At 33.7% G+C, this 19,161-nt stretch overlaps 1 pseudogene; it reads left to right on the top strand.

The window, feature by feature from the left end:
* The first annotated feature begins 7,623 nt into the window (after positions 1-7,623).
* Positions 7,624-16,983, top strand: LOC134279099 (organic cation transporter protein-like; annotated as a pseudogene).
* Positions 16,984-19,161: the final 2,178 nt, after the last annotated feature.

Here is a 19,161-nt window from a genome sequence, read left to right as displayed (position 1 = left end):
AATTTTTTAATTTAAACCCCCTTGAATCAAAAAAAAACAGCCACGTGCGTCTCTATTCATTGGGATGCTTACTCGTACCAGGCACTTGCCCTTTTTTCCAATTTTATTGTCTTTTGAAAGGATTAACTCTTCAGAAATATTTGAAAAGTTAAAGCCCAGGAGCGACGGAAAAATTAACAAAGTTTACCATATAGTTCAACGTCGCAGAGTTACTCGACGTAGAATACATTTAACATTAACAAGTAACTTTTCAAGAACATTAAAGCATCTATTTCATATAAGTTAACAGAGATTTAATATGCCTAATCATGTCTATAAATGCTCCCAAATCAGACAATGAATATACAAGATTAGTATCGCTTCTTTTGAATGTCATTAGAGAGTGTTACCATCCGGAAAAAGTATAGGGCATTTAAATTTTTCGAATAAAAAAATTATTGTAGAGTGTAAAGCACCTTGAATCTGCAGACGAACGGACCAAAATGGAATATGACGAGTTAATTAGAGGATTTGGAAATTTTGGGAATTACCAGAGGCGGTTGTACATCGTGTTATTTTTGCCGGTCATATTTAATTCGTTTAGCTCACCTGTGACCAATTTTCTTGTTGGACTCCAGAGGCACAGGTAAGCGAGTTAAAATGAACCCAATCTTATAAAGTGTAAGGTTCACAGCTGAGAATTACTGAGATGTTCTTACTCAGTTGTTGCGCCATCTAATCCCCAATACTAGTATACCAACTTAATTTTGATGTAATACTAATTTTTTTGCTATGGGCTAGAACTATAGTTTTGAAAAAGACAAGCTATATGGCTTGGTGCAAAAAGGGCTGTGGTCAAGAGAGTAAGACAAAAGAAAAAAAATGTGAAACCATGATGGTAAATTCAAACTCTATATTATGAGGAAACGTTACAAGCTGCCAGAAAGCGTATTCAAGGTTGGTTCTTTCGGTTTATCACACTGACTGGTTAGAGTGCTCAGAACACTGGTTAAACCAATTCTTTTCAACTTTTTTACAGTTCTTCCGTACTCCCCCTCCAGATTTTTTTAAAAAAAAACTTCAAAATATGTTTTTGAATTTATTTGGGAAACTAGACAAAATCAAACGTACAGTTCTATATACATGTAATTCGATCAACAGAAAACGGAGGGCTTTGGCAATCGCTAACGATAAAACACATTCTAATGATAGAAGTATCAACGCTTGTTATAAATTATTGTATTAATAGTCGAAATTCTTAATCGTTAAAAGATATAATTCTTTTAATAAGCCATGATTTCTATAAGCGGTTGAGAATGTCGACTATTAATTAAAGCAAAAATTTATAATATTAAGCGTTTCATTGCAATGCTAAAACGATATAGCTCTCTTCTTTTCCCCCTTTTCTCTCTCCCCCAAGAAAGCAGATCAGACACAATAAAGCAAAGTTAGTTTTTTTTTAAAGTTCAATATTGTTCATATGGACTTCTTTTTTTTACATATTATTATATAGTGTACAAATATTTGTTTGAATCCCATGATGTTATCACAAATTTTGTTATGTAATGCTTGAATACCCATGCATGCTATGACATAATGAATGACAAAAACATTTTTTTTAATGTGCATGTAGTCACAAATAAGATTATAATTCGGTCAGGGCTAACTATAGGTGATTTTTACAGTAATTACAAGTGTGTTTTCAAATTTTTTGGGGATAGATTTTTTTGGGAATCCTTTTCCTTTTTATCTCACCAACTAAACCAAGTGAGCTTTTCTGATCGCCTATTGTCCGCCGTCCGTCCGTTCGTCGTCGTCTGCCCCCCCGCCCTTTTGTAAACTTTTCACATTTTCAACTTCTTCTCAAAACACTCGGAAATTTTTTAACAAAACTTTGCACAAAGAATCAAGGGGTAAAGGAAAATTTAAATTGTTAAAATCAAGAGCCAAGTTCCCTTTAAGGGAGATAATCAAAAAAATACAAAAATGGGGTGGGGTCTTTAAAAAAATCTTCTTCTAAAGAACCCACCAGAAAAGCTAAACTTATGGGGAAATGACCCTTAATAATGTAGATTCTAAATTTTTCAAACTTTAAACCCCCGGGGGGAGGGCAGGGCCACAATAGGGAATCCAAGTTTTACATGAAAAATAAGAAAAAACTTTAAAAAATCTTTTTCTAAAGAACCACTGGGCCAGAAAAGCTGAAACGTATGTGAAAGCATCCCGGGGTAGTGTAGATTCTTAATTGTTCAAATCATGACCCCGGGGGATAGGGCAACCACAATAATCCAAGTTTCCATAAAAATATGGGAAAAACTTTTAAAATCTTCTTCTCAAAACCATGGGCCAGAAAAGTTTAAATTTATTTTAGATACATGTAATTTATTTGTAAAAATATATGCTGATTTTCTAACTAAAAAATAAACCTCTTTGTTTGGTTTAGTTGAAGGGGGATAAATGTTAAATTGTAAATGGATATGATAATATTTATTTTGGGAATAAAGGTCATTACAGTAGTGTATATTAGTCTGTCAAATAAAAAATAAATGCCGGGAAAAACATTGGCTAACACAATGAAGTTGAAATTAACCGTGAAGGTTGGCATACAAAGAAAACCCAATGCCCTGTAAAATGGTCAGATAACAAAATACACTGATCGCCCCTAATCCAGAACCCCTCGGCCTTTAAAGCACTACTTAAAATATTAAGGTTTAAAAAGAAAAGTGGACACAGAAAATAAAATTGGTAACTTGCTTATTTAAAAATGCCACACCAACTTTTTAATTTTTTTCCCTAGTCAACCTTTTTAAACAATGGTTTTAGCACTGAAAGGCCGACATTAGCTTTTAATTATTTTATATAATTTTTTTGACTTTTTCAAAAAAAATTTAAAAAAAAATTATTTACAACAAATTAATGCTTTCTTGTAAAAATTTTGCTGTAAATGAATGATCACAAAACCTAATAAAAATTAAAAAAAAGCTGTATAGATGTTACAAATTTTTAATAAAAAAAATTTATAAAATAAAACACATAATTTGTGAATATCTTTTAAACTTGTGGTTAAAAATTCTTAAAACCAGACACAACTGGGGAGAACATGTTTGTTAATCAATTTAAAAAAAATTGAAACAAATGGCCAAATTTTAGAGAAATTTTTTTTTTTTTTATTTTAAAATTATAAAATTAAAACCATCCAACCATAATTGTACAATTAATGGAAATAAATAACTTTTCCCCCAAAATAACTAGTTGATTAGGCGTAATTTAGGTTAAAACATTATTAACCTGACAATAAAAAAATTTTTTTATTGTAAATACATGAAGAGGCCATAAATTTAATTTTATGGGTTAGTCCAAATTTTAAAAAAAAATTAATTTCTCTAAAATTTCTCAGTTTCGTTTCAATTTTTTTTTTAAAATTATTAAAACAATTGCCTCAGTTTACTAATTCGATGGGTTTTTAACCATAGGTTTAAAAAATATTTACAAATAATGTATTTATTTTCATAAATAATTTTTTATTAAAAAAAATTAAAAATTTAAACCATTTTTCTTTAGATTTTATTAGATTTCATAATATTCATTTATAGCAAATTTTTAAACTAAAAACAACTTAAATTTTTTCATTTTCTTTGAAAAAAAAAATACTAAAAAAATTCATGAAGATAATTAAGCTATATCGGCCTTTCAATGCTGAAACTACCGTTTAAAAGGGATCCCTCAAAATTTATAGAATAAAAAATTGGTGGGCATTCCACCTTAACATTTATGGCGTACTACTATCATGGTGTCCATGGGGTCATAAGCGCGTTCAAAAAAAAAGCCGTCGCTCAAAAAAAAGTTCGCACAACACACCGTCGTGCTAGCACACAACCGCGATCGACGGCTTGTTGTGTGTTAGTGCGATGGCGTGTTGCTTGAGAGCGTGTTATCGCGACTGCGTGTTGTGTAGTATAGCGTGACAGCATATTGTTTGAAAGCGTGATTGGGGTTTTTAGCTTGTGCAAATAGCCCTATCAGGTCACCATTACTTTCAAATATGCAACATTTACCCCTCCTTCGGTAAAAATATAAATATTCAAAATTTTAACGTTTCATTAAATTGTATTCAAAATTTAAAGTAATTAAGATTTTACTGGCAAATTTTTTCCAATCAAAGTCATTCGATAAAGGTTGAAATTCAATAACCTCATTTTTAAGCCCCCCCATCTTGAAAAGTGAGGGGATATGTAATCAAGATGTCCATCCGTCCGTCCGTTTGTTACGTTTGGGGGTATATCTCTGATCTGCAACTCCTTCTAACCACTGAATAGAATTTAATATACTTTCACAGAATATTTGTTATAAAATGTGCCATCAGAATTTTTTTTTTAATTTTTGAGCGGACACATTTTTTTGAGTTTCCCAGAGCAAAAAAAAAAAAAAAAAAAAAAAAAATGGACACGACTATTTTTTTACAATATTGGGGGGGTACCCCCCCTTTATCCAACTCCCCTGTCCCACTAAATTTTTGGAAACTTTAAAAAAATTTTGTTCATAATCCCCTTGTGCCCTCCTTTTTTACTTACTGATCTACATTTTTTTTTTGCGTCTCCCGGAGCAAAACATGGACTTTGACATTATGTGAGACGGGGGGTACCCTTATTTTACAAAATACCGGAAATTTTTAAAAAGTCTTTCTTGTTTACAAAAAGAAAATTTTAATTTGCAGAGCTATTTAGATTTTTATTAGTCACATGAAAAATATATTCTATTTAATACAGGTGGGGACCCCGGGTTTAAAATAATTACAAAATACAAAATAAAAATCACCAGCAGTTAATCAACCGGAAAAATACCAAAAATCTAGACGGTCTAAGGAATCTTGGTGGTATCTAACCCTCCTCGGAAAAGTGAAATACGGGGTGTACGACACATCTTTTTCCAAAGACAGTCAATTCACAGGTAGAAAAATTTTTTGGGAAACACTGATGCCCCATATGCAGTTTATAGCTTTGAAGTTTCTAAAGTGCAATTCAAACTCCAAGATCAAAGGTCAAAATTATCAGTCATATCAATAGGAATACACATATAAAAATAAAAGCCCGAGTACTAAAGGTTCAAATGCATGGTCAAGGTTGAAGTTTTTAAAAGGAGGTAAACCTAAGGTCAAGGTAAAATATTTTTTAAACCCAAATTTAAAAAGGTTTTGTCACAGTAAACACAGACACTGTGAAATGAAACCATAACACCAACTATTCAAAAGCTATGGCTAATGTTAAAGTTCTAATGTTTTGGTAAAAGTGGGTAAATAAAGTTACCAAAATTTGGTGGAATAGAAAAAGGGTTTATCACAAGCTAGAGCTCTTATACTTAACAAGTGTATTTATTTTACAACCTATCCATGTGTAAAAATATTTTTGACCTTACCTTTGAATTACCTGCTTAAAAAAATTAATCCTTTTGATACCAACAATATTGACCTTTTCAACTTGAGAAGGTTTAACCTATTTCTGAAAAACTTTAACCTTGGCAGAAAATTTGAACAGCTGATATTAGGACTTTAATATTTTAAATGTGTGCTCTTTTGAAACCCTTTCCCCCGGGATACCTTAAATTTACCTTTGACCTTGATCTTGGAGGTTGACCTACATTTAAAGAAACTTTAACTTTGCGGTCAAATTTTATTAGGGTTACCGCTTGGTCTTAAATTATATTTCAAAGGTATATTTATTAAGGATGACGTTTACTCAGGTTTTAAAAAAACAAAAGGAAATTTCATAAATATAATATGTTTTATAAAAATTTTGTTCTAAAGGGATAAAATTACTAAGATTAACTCAATTTCAATTTAAAAATTTCATATTTTATTATTTGAAGAAAATATACAGGAACAAAAGTCAATGTATGGTAATGAAAGGGGAAAATTGGACTAAATTTTTCATTTTTCTTTTTTTTTAAAATCTTTTATTTCTTGCAAATTAATCACAAAGGCTTTTGAAATTTTTAGAATATTTTGCAAATTTTATATATGTTATATGTATATTTAAATATTTTGAAATTTTATATGCTTAAAGCTCATAAATTATTTCAAATAATTGATTATGCTATCAAATAAAGAAATTAAAATTATTAACAAAAACTATTTTGGGAAACTTTCCAAAATTTTATTGACCCCATATAATGTTAATACCATGAGAATAATGGCAACAAAGGTAATACGAGGCTATAAATAATTTAGAGTTCTTATCAGTTAGATTTTTTAAATATGCAATTAAAAATGCGGGGAAATATAAAGACAACAGAGGAAATTCGGACTGTAAAAATTATCAAGTTTATGGCCCAAACTCTGATCGTTTTTTTTATATGGAGCAACACTTTCCAAATCATAATATTTCATTATTTAAAGTGTTTTGCTTGTAATATTTTGTGAATGAAAAAAAAATGGGTCATAGTGTAAAAAATTGAGGTATTTCTAAAATCTAGGGGCCACTAGCAAGAAAAGTAGGTCATTGCCCTAGTTATTTCAAATTGAAATTTAAACAAGAATTAAAATTAAAATGTGCAATAGGTGGTTTTCCTTTCTTATCAGTGGAATTTTCAGTCATCTGAGAAAAGGAAACCTTAAGAGACTTTCTTTTTAGGTAACAATATATTTCATTTTAAACCTTGGAGTTTGACTTAATTTGAGAAACTTTAACCTTGCCAAAAGCTGCAATAGGGGGGCATCAATGTTTCACAAACACATTTTTTTTAAAAAATCTTAATATCCTTTTGTGAATAATTTTTACTTCTAAAGGAGAACAGAGTTGTATTTTTGGTTATCAGATTAAATTGTTTTTTGAGGAATATATGATTAAGGTGTCACAATACTCAATTCTAATGTTTTTTTTTAAACTGGCCGAACCAGAAATTCATGCATTGTTGTACATTTCCATTTAACTTGGGTTTTTCCCCGGGAAAATGATGGGGTCCCATGCAGTGATGGCCCATTTCATTGGTACCGTAGTGTAACTATTGTTTTTTTTCCTCTTGGAGACATGTAAGTGATCCCCTAGGGGAAAAATTCTGTAAGGAACTTTATAATTAACTAAAAGTTGATGAAATGCCTTTGGGTTTTTGTTTTTAATATTCAATTCTGTTTCCCCTTCTTATCCTGCTTCAAATCGGTTTCGTCAGGCGCAGTGGTTAGAGTGTCTTTTCTAGTGTCGCGAAGTAAGGAGTTATCCTTACGGCGGGCAATCCCCCTATGGGGCCGGGAAAACGGTCCTTCGATGGGCCGTATAAACCGAGGTCCCGTATCGCACTAGATGCTGGCACGAAAATGACCCCTCACTGCTCAAAGGCCATAGTGCCGAGCATTTGACAAAATTTGCAGCTCTCTACCGGCAAGAGGTGGCGTCTCCATATGAGTGAAAAAATTCTCGAGGGATTTAAAAACTGAAATAATCAATCAATATCGGTTTCAATTGTATTTAAAATTCAAAGAACAGAAAATTAAACTCTGTAAGGAACAAGGACTAGAAAACCTGGGCTGTTCGTTTAAAATTTATATCAACTTTCTGTTTTTATCAGAAAATAGGTAGGATAAAAACGCTATACACTGTATATGTATATGATATTGTGTAAAATTTGTTTTGCAGAGGGGCTGCTGGTATTAAGTAAACTCTACCTTCCTTGCCAACATAGCTATGCCTTTCCCACCAACATTTACATGTTCCCGTCTGTCGATTTTTGATGGATTTTGCGGAAACTGTCTTTACATGGCCGCTTTTATCATAGGTGGGTATCCTCTTGCCTTTTGATGTTCAGAATTAAAAATACGTGATCTTTTAAATATAATATCTATAAATATCATAATATGTGCTTTAAACAGCCATGGAGTTTGTTGGACCAAAGAAACCAATTTTTGGGGGTACCTGCAACTTCTGGTGTATTGTCTGGGGGGGTTTTGTCTTTTATGGGGTTTTTAATCAGAGACTGGAAATGGTTACAGCTCACACTAGCTGTTCCCAGGCCATACCGTTTTATTTGGTGGTAAGTATCAAAGTACCACATTTTGTACCTAGAATGTTATTAGAAACATTTTATTGTATTTTTCAATAAAAAAGAGATACTCTCTCTTAGATCTGTAATATTTGGATATCCTATATAAAGAGATGACATATTGCTTGCATTTTTCAGGCCTAAAGTGTTGCCAGAATCTCCTGGGGGTTGGTTTCTAGGAAAAATACACAGAGGCCTTGGCAATTTTGCGAAACGTCGCCAAAGCAAACCACGTGGAATTTAACAAAACCTCTCGACATAAAATAGGGAAAGTAAGGGATTCTAAAAATTCTTAAAGGGTCTTCTCAAATCCCAAAACATTGCTTCGTTCCATCAAATGTTTTCTAACTGGTAAAAATCGTTAGTTTAAAAAACCGAAATCGCATCATTTATGCAATAAAACATACAATTCACTATTTTTACACCTTCCTTTATGGTTTTTATTTTCTTCCAAGGTTTTATCTCCTTTTATACATGGACTTACCTTGAACATGGGCAAACTTGTGAACTTTATATTAACTTTGCCATCGGCGTGACCGTGGAAGCCCTGGGATACTCGCCCTTTTTTTATAACAAAACGGCAGGAAACCCCTGATTGGGAGTCAGTTTGGCAGTGGATTCGGGTGTTTGCTTTCCATTTTACCCAAATCTTTTCTTCATTCCGTAAGTCTGTTACATGGTCACTTTTGAAATGATATAAAAATATTAAAGCTGAAACAATCATTTTATTGAATAACACATGCCACGTAATAATTTAAAAATTCAACTCATATTTTATTTGTAATTGCCGTGGTACGCAATCGTTGGAGAAGGCTAACCCAATGCTTTTACCTGTGGGTTTTTTTAGGAGAATTTTATTAGGTACCTAGTACTCAGGTGACCTATTGCTATCCTTTTTTTTTCCGTCGTCGGCGTTGGGTTACTTACGCGTTAACATTTTCAGCTTTTCATAAACCTTTAACCAATTTCAGCATTTTGTTTTAAAAAAAAAAAACTGTAAAATTCATGGCTCCTCCCCCCCCCCCTTCGGTAGATGGGGGCTGAAGGGTGGGGCAAAAAAAATACAAACTTTAAAAAAATCTTCTTTACCCCCGGAAAACGCCAAATTGTTCGAATATTGTAATAAAACATTGGGCCTTACAAAATTGTGAAAATTTATGACCCCAGGGGAAGGGGTTCGGGCTATGGCGGGTCTCTAATGATTATACTTGCAAATCAAATTGTTTGAAAATCTTTTCCTCTGCTCCTGTGTATTAAACCAGTGAGCTATGTATGGGTGGGTGGGGTCAAAATTTATGTTTATTTGTTGGAAAGTTGTTAGATGATAATCAGGTTACTTACAAGGCCCGTGGGCCCGTTTACTTTATTTTTAGCTTTGACGTGGCTCTTAGTCGCGTTTGCGATGGGGGGGAAGTTTGGGATTGGGAGCGTTCGGTGAGATCTACATTTAAAAGGAGAACTGTTCCCTACAGTGGTCGAAGCTTCGTTCTTGGTTTTTGTGGAATTGGAGCAAGGCTGGGGGCAATATCTCTCCCTATGTATACCACTTTGTTAGTATGATTGGAGCATTCTTAAAATTGTTGATACCTGCATAGAAATTAATTATTTTTGATATTTTTTAAACAGTAATATGCCCAAAAAAGGTTTGAAATGGCCCTCCTTTAGGTTTTATTCTTACCAATTCATTCCAATGCATTTGACAAAAACTTGATACAAATACATATGACGAATTTACAATTTTTGGAATTACCATTACGATTGAATTTACATCCTGTCAGCTACATTATAAGCCAACGGTGTTGGACTGGACTGTAGTCATTCTATAGTCCTTTATAAATATGAGGATTTTTTAAAAAAAATATTTTTTTAAAAAAATATTTTTTCATTTTAACTTTAAATTTAACCCAATTTTCAGAAATAGAATTCAGTATTAATTGTAATACTAGTATTTGTTTAAATTTCCTGAGATGACTTTCATTGATCAATGATTATTTTCTAATATTGTACATTTTTAGGAGTTTATAAATTTTTTTTAAAAATTTTTTCTTATTTAATTAATTAAAAAGTGAGAGGGGGGGGGGCTTCACTTTAAATCCCTAAGTAAACTTTCTATTTTCTTGATTGCGCCTTTCATTTCTATTTAAATAAACTAAGGGGAAGGTTATACTTCTTACTAGTATTTAAACACAGTTTGTCAATTTTTAACATTTCACTGATAAACCAAAACTACACAAAAATTAAAATACCACTTATAAAAACAGCCTTAAAAATCATATTATCATGAATTGTTGATTGATTGTATGTTGTTTAACTTCCCTCTAGAATTTTCACTCATATGGAGACACCACCACTTGCCGATGGAGAGCTACAAATTTTCTCCTATACTCGGCACTTACGGCAATTGAGCAGGGAGGTATTTTTTGTGCCAGCACCTATTGCGAACAGCGGCCAGTTTGTTTATATGTCGATTTGGAGGACCGGTCTCCACGTCCCACAGCTGGATTGAACCCACGACGTAAGGATCAACTACTTACTTCGCGGCTCTAGAGCAGACGCTATAACAACTGCGCTACGTGGGCGACTTTTTTTAGCAAAAAAGAAGATGCTGATGATGATTTTTCAAACCATTACACAAAAGAAGGCCATTTACAAACAAGCCAACAGTTACTTTCCGAAAAAAAAATGAAATGATGCATTTTCAGAAAGTTTTTTTGTTTTAAAAAATTAAAAAAAAAAAAGGTGAAGTCAGTGATGATTTTTCTTGATGATTTTCCATTTCACCGTGAAAGTGATTCAAGAAAAAAAAAAGCCAAATCCACCTCTGCAAAGAAAAAGTTGGCCTCTCCAAATCAACCAGCCTCCCTTTCAGTGCACAAAATTTGATGATTTTGCAATGGACTATTTGAAACAGTCGAATTATCAAAGACACTTGAAATTTATAAAATTTTGTAATGGACATAATGAAGTACAAAACAGACAACCTTAAAAACACACAATAAAAGACTCGTTTGAAAATCAATGCGAGTTATAAATGTACGCCTTTCTCATGACAATGCAAAACCAACAATTATTTTGTTAGCACTGAATTTGTCGCTTAATTAATTTGGCAAAAAAACATATATGTGTGAATTAACGCTAGATCCCGTGCAAGTTTTTTCTCCGTGCTTATACGTTATCATTCTCTTTAAAAGGACAGGATCCAATTATAAACCTCGGAATGTAACTGATCAACACTATATTATCGAGAATACTGAAACTATTTGTACTAGTATAATTATTGGAATACATTTAATAAGGGATCATATACTACCCATATATAATTATTTTTTTATCTATCAGATAAATGACCCTGTTGTCATATTAGGGAATGATATTGAGTACTTTAAAATATTCATAAAGAATAAAATTAAACAAGATGTGTGTATCTATATCTTTTTTTGGGGGGGGGGGGGGACCAATCGGCACAATGCACATGGACAACTCTTTGCCCATTGCATGGCTGTGCCACCACCTTGTACAGGAGTACAATTAAGTTATCCTTGTAGCCCTACAGTGTAAATTTCATTGGCGGATCCAGAAGGGGGGTTCCGAAGATGGTTATTCCCCGGTTATATATACATAGAGAGAAAAATGCTGCCGTATATAGAATAAGTCTTAATATTTTGAAATAATGAAAAATCTTTGTCCGCTCTGCTCTGTAGATTCTTGTAGATTTTTGCGCACCTTCCTCCGTGTACCTTCCCAACCCCCGGCTAAAAGTTCCGACCACTCACAAGTAACATGCCAAAAAAAATGCAGATGGAGGGGATTCATTTTTTTTATAATCTTTTGCTGTAGTTTTAATAATAATATTTTTATTTGGAAGCTCCCTCCACACTTTTTTTGCCGGAAAATACGCAGATTCAAGATAAATAAAAGTATACTTGCAGTTACAGAAAGCCCCCCCCCCCAAAGAAGGACTTTAGAGTGTGGTGCAAAAGTTTTTTTTTTTTATTGTCAACAGTTTTTGGAGCCCCCTTTCTTAGAAATATAAATGTAATGTTACTTCAAGTGGTCATGTTGTGAAAATTTTTATAGTGCTGGGACCGAGCTTTAGAAAATTGCTGGATCGCCCTGAATTTCTTTTACGGTTTCAACTTTACACAAAAAAAAATTGAACATCGCATAGTAATTTTTGAATAAAATTAAAACTATCCTTTCGAATATGTTTTCCAAATTTTTTGTCAAACATTCTAATTCATGTTTAATCAACAAGATTACCAAAATCTTGTGAGACTATGGAACGCCATCACTGCCTTATAGCATACAACTATGCATTTATTATGTCAATTTACCATTACGTGATGTGAACATATCTTTACGTTATGTCCATTTTTTATGGGATGATGAAAATATATCTTAACATCATGTCAATGCTGCATTACATGAAGTAAATACATCCTTTCATTATGTAAGCACTTCATAACTTGAAGTAAAAAATTCATTATGTGAAGTGAAAATGTGTTTACATTGTGTTAAAACTTTATTACGTGAAATGAATGTTTCTTTACATCATTTCATTTCTTTAATATGTGAGGTCAAAATTGTATTACGTCAAGTAAATTGTGTTTTATAATTAAACTTATCATTAGATGAAGTCAAAAGCCCATTCCTTTTTTGAGAGTGTATATTTCTATTATATCAAAGCATTATTACGTGATATGGATTTATCTTTATTATACGGCGAGGGCATCATGATGTGAGGTGAACACATCTTACCTTTATGTCAGTGCTTTATTACTTGGTGTAAAAAGTGTATAACATAATGTGAACATATCTTTATATTATATCAATACTTTATTACATTATGTCAAAACTCCATTCCGTGATGTGGATATATATTACGTTATGTCAACTCTTTCTTATGTGATTTAAAAATATCTTTATATTGTGTTAACTCCTTTATTATGTCGATTCCAAAAGTTCATTACCTGATGTTAAAAAACATTTACATTATCTCAAAGCTGTACATGTATATCTAGTATATAATGAATGTTGACGACAGTGTTTTAATGACTGGTAAGAAGGGGGGGGGGGGGTTCGTGATTGATTAGGACAAATTACAGGCACATAATATCAACCCCCCCTCTTTTCCCAGACATAACTTTAATATAGAAAATTTAATGTTCATTGAAAGAGTACAGCACCCACCCCCACTTTTTGTTGAAGTATAATCCACTAAGGGTAATGTAATATATCTGGAAAAATATAGGACTTGATCGAAGTTGGACCCCTCTCCCCGAAATAGGATTTTCGGGCTTGGACTTTTTTTTCTTGGCTTGTCAAGTTTTTTAGGGTTAATGATTTTTATTTCTGGCTGACCTCTTCTTTCAAAAAAAGATGCTACGTCACTGGAGTTAGTAATATTTTTTAATCATTCCAGAGCCAGAATTCTATTACAAAAATCTACCAGTTGCTCATCTAAATCAATTGAATATGCCTTAGTAAGCATGCATGGGCACATATCAGTGGCGGGTATGGGAATCTTGAACTAGGAAGGGGGACGGTATATGGTTAGAGACCAAGGGGGGAAGCGGAGAAGCTCTCAGGCTTTATAGTTTTATAGAAAAAATTTTTCAGCTAAGCTTATTGTGAAACTAATGCAATATCCTACAAAGTTTAAGACTTTTATTAAAAAAAAAAATCAAAATAAAAAGAAAAAAATGATTGCTGTACGACTCCTAATATTTGATTTATTTAATTATGAGATTAAAGTAAACACTCTTGAATTTCGACGTTACTTTAATTCACAGTCGCAGTGTTAAGGCTTTGCACGTTTCAAGATTGTCAATCATTTGTCACTTAAAGTTTTCATTTAAAGATGTCATTCCGAAAACGCTGAGAATCTCCTCTACGATAGTTTTCTCTCCCGCCATTTTTTGTGCTTGCGGAACGCGGAAATAACGCTATGCTCATATAAAGGCCGAGGATACCCGTGTTCGCATAACGTCACTGTAATAGTGAATCGACATAATATAGAAGAGTGCGCACAGTATGGCATAAGCTTTTCACATCAGTTAATAAAAACTAAGATCTCATGAAAAGTAAACACAATGAAATGCAAGTTGACGAAATATAATTGTACTATGTGTAAATGTCATAAAGAGTTGACATAATGTAAAGGAAAGTTAACACGATGCAATAGTAGTGTGGGTTAATGTCATAAAGAGTTGACATCATGTAATGCAAGGTTGACACAATGCAATAGTAATGTGGGTTAATGTCATAAAGAGTTGACATCATGTAACGGAAGGTTGACACAATGCAATGGTAGTGTGGGTTAATGTCATAAAGAGTTGACATAATGTAATGGAAGATTGACACAATGCAATATTAGTGTTCTGCTATAAGGCAGTGACGGCGTTCCATATGAGACTTCATGAGTTATTGATATCGATCCCCCCCCCCCCCCCCCAAATATATCATCATTTCCCTTGCGCAAAAAGTACCAATCTTGATCATCCTGTTCCTCAGAGCATTTATCTTTTCTGTATTATATAATTTATATATGTACAGGCGCAGATCCTGTTTTTTTCGGGGGGGGGGGGGGGGGGGAGTCCACCCCAATAAAAACAATCCAGCCCATATCATTTTTTTCACGTGCGCAGATCCTTTGATCCGCGCACACAGATCGCTATACGAGTAGCGATTTATGTGAGCGGGTCAAAGGATCTGATTTTAATCAGATTGCTTCCTAAATTAACTTATTCTAAAATAAATTTAATAGACTTCACTTAGTCGTACAAAGAAAAACAAAAATGATAAAAGTACAACTTGCCAAGTGAATTTTCATGTATCAACAAATTGTGTAATGCATGAACACAATAAAATAATTTTATATGAACTTTTTTTAAGAGTGTAAGGGGATTTTTTTCTTTCAAAAATTTTCTCTTGGGGAAAAAAACAATATCTGCTACTGGTTTCTTGTAATATATTTACAGTCGTTTGTCTTGCTGCCTCTGATATGTTTGAATCTTAAAAGTCCGACATGATGCTATTATCCGAGGTTTGCAAAATGGATGTTGATAGACAATTTCGCGGGATTTGGACCCGGACTACAATTAGCTTACATGTACATATATAGACTTATATAGTAAAAACATTTGTTTTGTTTTCTTTGTAACTTTTTGAAAAACATTCATTTCCAAAATATTTTTTAACACATGACAGAGCAATGTGTCAGATAAATATTCACATAAAAAGGGGGGTGTTCAATGTGGAAATCCCTGGTTATTAATAAACTTCTGATGTCATGACCTCTGAATAGCTCTCGCTTGGCTTAAAATGTGTAAACAAACCAAATGACCTCTCATTTCAATACATATTTCTATGCATAATTTATGATTGAAATGCACCTTGATGCAAATCATTGTAAACTTTTGACATTATACTTTTATTCTATACCCAGAAAGTTTCACAAACATGTGAGAATGTTTTTATTTTTATCATTGAAAGGGAGGCATGCGAATTTCCTTTATGAGCTACTTTTCAACCTTTTGACCTTCACTCTATAATTGTGGCCCTGATCCATTTACGTTCCTTTGAAAGTACAAAAATAATGATGACGTAGAAACACTTGCACGCCATCTAGCGTTAATTCAGGTAATACATGTTTTTTTTGGCACGCCATCTAGCGATAATTCTGTGGATAATCGTTGGTTTTGCATTGGTGATCGTTGGTTTCGCATCGGAGTCTGTTGATTTTGCAAACGAGTCTGTTGATTTTGTTTTTAAGGTTGACTGTTTTGTATTTCATTATGTTTATAAAATTAGTTGTAAGTTTTTCATAAACGTCTTTTTTACCCTTTCCGCCGCCCATAGGTTGGTTGATCACATTTTTACGGAAGTCCGTTTGGTGCCACGTAGGAAAAATATTTTATGTGGTGGCCGCCACATAAATTATTTTGCAAAAGGTGAGTGTTATTGTATCTTTATTGGGTTAAGAAGATGGATGTTGACACAGCCGCTGCTTTGTAATTTCATATGGGGTTTACAAACAAAGAAGTGTTATGTCGACAAAATCTTTTTCGTCGCAAAAATGACACTGATATCATTGATGTGATTGTTGGTTGGTTTTGCAATGAAACTACAGCGTACTCCAAGCGTGCTTGGGTGTATCCACCTCTTTCTGAAATCTCACGTTAAAACATGCGCGCGCATCAGGAAGCCAAGTGTTATCTGGCAGACGCCAGATAAATTATGTGGCGGTCGCCAAATATTATGTAGCGGCCGCCAGATAAATATTTGGCGACCGCCAGAAAATTATCTGGCGACAGCCACATAAAATATTTTCCCTTCGTGGCACCAATGGGCTTCCGTACATTTTTCTTGAGATGCACTATTTAGATAATTTCACAACAAAGAAACCAAACGTAGGATGTGGAGACCAGAGCGAGAAAAGCAACCAAAATGTGAATAAAAGTTTGGTTTATTGCAGGCTGATGGTACTTTTGGGGAAGCCCTTCCACTGATCGTGTTTGGAGGGTCCACCATCATTGTAGCTACGATGTCAATCAAACTGCCCGAGACGAGGGGGCGGAAACTTCTAGAGAGCGTGAAAGACGCTCAGCACGAGGAGGATCTAGAAATTGACAGGTGTGTAACCTGTGGTCTACTTTATTTGTTAAACAATATATATGGGCATAGAAAACAAAAGTCTGTGTTAACAATGTTCATTTTTTCGTTATAGATGTGACAACGACAATGTCTGTTCAGAGGACCTGAGCGAATGTAGTGAATCATCCCCGCTATGAAACCTCAACTCAGATCACAACATTCCAAAATCGTTTTCTTGAACTCTTTGCTTTTTCCATGACAGAACGTTTAAACATGTACATCAAGATTATCGAAATGAAAATTACAACTTTGACATTTATAAGTCTATGTTGGTCTTTCATATGAACCAAACTTTATGATATAAACGTGATTTCAACTTTCCTATCGCCTGTTTCTCTTTTTTTTTTAGGTCACCTATTGCTATCCGTTTTCGTCTGTCGTCCTTCGTCGTACGTCGTTCGTAAACTTTTGAACATTTTTAACTTCTTCTCTGGAACTACTGAACCAATTTGAACTAATTTTGACATAAAGCATCTATGGGTAAAGGAGAACAAAAATTGTGAATTTCATGGTTACTGCCCCCCTGGGACCTGAAGGGTGGGGGCCATAACCACTAAAATTTAATGCAATCTCAAAAATCATCTTCTTTACTCCTGGACATCAAGTAGTCAAACTGTTGACATGATTGTAATTAGCATTGAGTCCTCTACCAAAACTATGAAATTCATGGCCCCTGGGTCAGGGGTTCTGGTGTTAGGGCGGGGCTATATAGATCATATAGTAAAAGTGCATTATTTCTTTGAAAATCTTCTTCTCTGCTTCTGGGTATTAAATAAACCAACTAAGAACATAGTTATGATGAGCAAGAGTGCCTCTTCAATAAATGTGAATTTCATGGCCCCTGGGTCAGGGGTTCTGGTGTTAGGGCGGGGCTCTATTGATTTTATAGTAAAAAAACATTAATTCTTTGAAAATCTTCTTCTCTGCTTCTGGGTATTAAATAAACTAACTAAGAACATAGTTATGATGACCAAGAGTGCCTCTTCAATAATTGTGAATTTCATGGCCCCAGGGTCAGGGGTTCTGGTGTTAGGACGGGGCTCTATTGATTGTATGGTTAAAAAACATTAATTCTTCAAAAATATTCTTCTCTGCTCCTCGATATTAAACAGGCTAACTAAGTACATAGTTATGATTAACAAGAGTGCATCCTCCAAATTTGTGAATTTTATGGCCCCAGGGTCAGAGGTTCTGGTGTTAGGGCGGGGCTTTATTGATTATATAGTGAAAATGCATTAATTCTTCGAAAATTTTCTTCTCTGCTCCTGGGTATTAAACCAATAAACTATTTACAAACTTATGATGAGGAAAGATGCCTCTTCCGAATTTGTGAATGTCATGGCCCCTGGTCAGGGGTTTTGGTGTAAGGAGGGAACTCTTTTGATTATATCTATAGTGAAAATGCATGAATTCTTCAAAAATCTTCTCCTTTGCTCCTGTAAACTAAGTAAGTATGTAGTTAAGATGAGCAAGAGTGTCTCTTCCAAAATTGTGAATTTTGTGGCCCCTGGGTTGGGGGTTGTGATGTAAGGGCGAGGCTTTATTGAATATATAGTGAAAATACATTGTTTCTTCAAAAATCATCTTCTCTGCTCCATGGTATTAAACCAATGAACAATGTACATAGTTATGATGAGGAAGGATGCCTCTTCCAAAAACTGCTAAGACAGACAAAAAAACCAATTCGATGTTCTTGTAGCATATATATAAATCATTGCAGCCCGGAGGACCGGGCTGCTCTATACATATAAGTTTAAGTGTTGGTGTATGGGGATTGGGTTGGGAGTAGTTATGTAGAATTAAAGGTTTTCTAAACATTGAAAAGATTGTTAATCAGAATGTTCTTTCCGTTTATAAATTACGAGATACATAATACATTTACTTCCATAAAGTTTATCTGTAAAAATGTATATGTTTTTCATATTTAATATATAAAGTTACTTATCATTTACTATCGAAATAACGACAGGTCCCTTTTTTAGAACATCAAATTTTACTTCTCGGATAAAAACGTACTCTGCACCAGTTCGTGTTTTATATTCTAAAATTGAAAATTAATACATTTTTAAATATAAATGATGCGTGTGTCTAACTTCAATTTATATTTTATGCAGCCAACATTTACTTGAGGAATTGATCAAGTTTAAAATGGTATCGTTTTTGATTGATTTTTATCCGACTACAAGTTTTTAAAAATATTTGCGACTATCGTCTCCATCAATTAGACGCATGCCTTTTTACACATATCGAAGCAGTTTGTTGATCAAGACTCATTTTCATTGTTTACTTTATATATTTCCCGGGCGACAATTGATGGTTACATCAATGTTTTCTTGTTTCTTTTTGGGGAAGGGTAGCAATGAGGCTTAGACACAATAAGACACTATTTGGACATGACTTGGAGCTCCAGGGCAGTAAGGATACCGGAAGCGACAAAATGTTGCGTTTCAGTACGTTGCAGAAAGACTATCTGTTTTACAGAGCGTCAATGGAACCGAT

The sequence above is a fragment of the Saccostrea cucullata genome, unplaced genomic scaffold, assembly GCF_032062105.1.
Source record: "Saccostrea cucullata isolate Sc308-1 unplaced genomic scaffold, CSIRO_AGI_Scuc_v1 ctg12782, whole genome shotgun sequence".
Lineage (NCBI taxonomy): Eukaryota > Metazoa > Mollusca > Bivalvia > Ostreida > Ostreidae > Saccostrea > Saccostrea cuccullata.
Note: the sequence above shows the minus strand (reverse complement) of the source record. Positions and strands in the feature narration are given on the sequence as shown.